We start from the raw sequence: 3,643 nt of genomic DNA on the forward strand, positions 1-3,643 counted from the left end.
CCCAGTACGCAACTGGTACTTAATTTATCGATCCCGAAAGGATGAAAGGCAAAGTCAACCTCAGCGGAATTTGAACTCAGAACATAAAGACAGACGAAATACCGCTAAGCATTTCGCCCGGCTTGCCAGCTCACCGCCTTGAAGACAAGGAAAATATTGACAAAGCATGGAGAAAATATTGACAGTACACTGATGGGTTATACTTGTCCAGAAAAAAGAGTGCGAGAAGTTTGCTCAGTTGCCAGGATTGTGTAGAAGCAGAGGAAAACAGCTTAGTGTGATATATAAAAAATGCCGTCGAACCATGGTTGAAATATGTGCAGAAGTCATAAATCATCAAAATTGGAAAAGAACTACAAAAGAGAAAAAAACAAAAAAACGCATAGAGGGTAAAAAATGAACGGTCAGTTTGCAAGAGATACGAACGTCAAAACAGAGACAGAAGACCGGTGGTTATGGATGTAGAGTGACCTGAAGATAGAAGTGCAGCATTAACAACAGAACTGAGAGCGATAAATGCAGAATGTGTGGTGAGAGGGCTGAAACGGTTTAGCACGTTGTTAGCGAATTCCCAAAATTGACAATGTGGCAAGAATGATTTACTGGGAGAAAAAGCCTAGAAAAAGCAAGGGTGTGGTATGACCAAATCCCAGAAGGAGTCACCGAAAATGAGGACTCCAAAATCCTGTAGGATGCAATGATTCAGTGTGACTATCAGATCAGATATTGGAAACCTAGAATTGTTGTGGTGAACAAACAAAAAAAAAACAAACTTGCATGATAATCGACATAACCTATCCCGGTGACAATAGGATCAAAGAGAAAGAGGAAGGAAAACTGAATAACCATAACGATTTGAAATGGGAAATACGCGGGTCGTGAGCACTGTCCTACCCGTTGTCAACCACTCTGGTGTTGCTTGGTCGGCATTTAACAGGGTATAGAGTTGTGCAGCTATTTGTGCATGACATTCACTAAATCTTTTGATCCAGTAGCCTTGAACTCCATCTGGTCCCTGGGCCTTCCAGTTGACATTTTGTTCCTGATTTCCTTCACTTCTCTAACTTAAATGACTAGTTCTGCCTGTTATGGACAGACTACTGTTTGTTTCAGTTCTTGCAACCAGTCAGCATCCTTCTTGTGCTTCTCTTCTTTGTTCCAGATATCACTCCAAAACCTTTAACGTTCAATGTTATCTAGTATCAACTTTTCATCTGTACACTCTCCATTCATTTTTTTTGCAGAATCTCTTCTGATGTACTCTGAATAACCTATTCTGCTGGTATCCCTTCATTCTTTGATCGTATCTTACCATCTTTGTTTTCTTTTCAACGAGGTGCTGCTTCAGTTCCTCCATTACCACTTTCAGGCCCTTTCTATCAATATCATACTTCCTGTTCAGTACCTTGTATTTTTGTTCGCTTTTAAGCTTCCCCTTCTCTTTTCGGTCTAACACAGAAATGTCCTTCGAAAGCATATCTAACCCCGCATGTATTCTTTTCTACTATGGAACTTTTCTTTTGTCACTCCCATTAAATTTCTTTTACTTGACATCAACACCCAAATTTTCTCCTACAACAATATTTGCTGCCTGATCAAAATATTTGTTTTTGTGCTGTTTTTTGTTCGGATGTATTTCAGAATTTCATTTACATTTTTCGTTTCTTGCCTCAATTTCCACCGAAGGTTGCAAAAAATGTCGCTATCGTTCTCCTGTAGCCTTTGCCTTTATTCTGCCGTAGATTGCCTTTTGCCCATCTGTCATGTCACCATTAGTTTTATTGTCTTCTTCCAGACCATCGATATGCCTCTCATCGATCAAGCTATCACTGTTCCTTTCCTGTGGTTTATTAGAGATCTCACCTCTGTTTTCTGCTAGGAGATTACTTTTATCAGTAAGAACTGTATTTTCATCGTTTCCTCTGCTGCTCTTTTTCAATACCCTTCTTTTGATAGCTTCGAGCTCTACTTCTGTGAACTAACGATTTTTTCTTATTGCTCTAGCTTAAAAGACCAGATACTGCGATAGATTTAGCTTGATGCTCTACTTTCTGCGTCCTGATGATGATCAATTCTATGTAAAATCTGATTTTCAATTTGAGAAGAAATTTAGCCATTAAGAGAATTCTTGACACTAATATGATAAAGTTTGACATTTCTTGCAACACACGCTCAATGTGTACCATAAAGCATCTGATTACTTTATTGGCCCCTTGCTTCGTTAAAAAGGTCAACTAAAAGGAGAGATTCTTTTCTTCAGAATTACATTATATCAGAAAAAATTCTTCAGATATAAAGCAATTTCTCACGAGAACCAGCAGGTTTTTCGAATACCAAAACCACGAAGAATATAGTTCGCGAAAAAATAAAATTTTTTTAAGCATTCCGTTGGGACTGTGATAAAAATATCAAAATGAGACAACATCTGATAATTTTAATTCTAATTCTAATTTTAATTCATATGTTTTGCTAAGTAATCAGATATTTCTGGTGTGCTAAACAGAAAAATAAACTAAGATTAGTATTTGTTTTCTCTCATCAGTACTCTTTACTCTTTACTCTTTTACTTGTTTTAGTCTTTTGACTGTGGCCATGCTGGAGCACCGCCTTTAGTCGAGCAAATCGACCCCAGGACTTATTCTTTAGAAGCCTAGTACTTATTCTATCGGTCTCTTTTGCCGAACCGCTAAGTTACGGGGACATAAACACACCAGCATCGGTTGTCAAGCGATGTTGGGGGGACAAAGACAGACACACAAACACACATACATATATACATATATACGACGGGCTTCTTTCAGTTTACGTCTACCAAATCCACTCACAAGGCTTTGGTCGGCCCGAGGCTATAGTAGAAGACACTTGCCCAAGATGCCACGCAGTGGGACTGAACCCGGGACCATGTTGTGGTTGGTAAGCAAGCTACTTACCACACAGCCACTCCTAAGCAACTTTTCGTAATTATTTCGTTCATGTAGACGAGCTTAACAGTATGAAACGAGGTAAGGGGTTTTACATGCAATTATTTAACAAACAAACCATTATCACAAGTGCAAATATTGCACGGAACAGCTGTTTCGTAAAACTGAGGCACTTACACCCGTTTTATATACACACACATGACGCATTTACACTATGCGATCCCTTTGAATGAATACCTCATGGAATTAATACCTGCACACTATCCAAAGTATGGACTCCTGTCGGAAATTACATACCGTGGATAAGAAGTCTTTTTACCCATTCTACACAACACATTCCTTGGATAATGGAACAGCAAATTAAACATCCAACATATATCTTTATTTCTATTCTTATATTTCCTTTCATACTTCCTATATCTCTCCCTTTCCAAAATAACTTCTTATATTGAACTCTATTATTTCCTTCTATTTAACTCCCTTATCGTCTCTGATGATGGGGTATCTTTTATATCCCTGAAACAGCTGTAAGACTACAATTCTCTTTATAAAATGTCCTAGAAATTTCACACTGCCTTGGCTTTGTTTTCTTATTTTATTTAACCTATACACGCTCACACACGACCCGCGTTAGGCACCTCACTCATACTATTATGAAATAGGGAGTCTAACAGCGGTCCTTCCGTAGCGCTTACATAGCCTTACCTGCCTTTTGGATCTTC

Source organism: Octopus bimaculoides, chromosome 5, assembly GCF_001194135.2.
Source record: "Octopus bimaculoides isolate UCB-OBI-ISO-001 chromosome 5, ASM119413v2, whole genome shotgun sequence".
In the NCBI taxonomy this organism is placed as follows: Eukaryota; Metazoa; Mollusca; class Cephalopoda; order Octopoda; family Octopodidae; genus Octopus; species Octopus bimaculoides.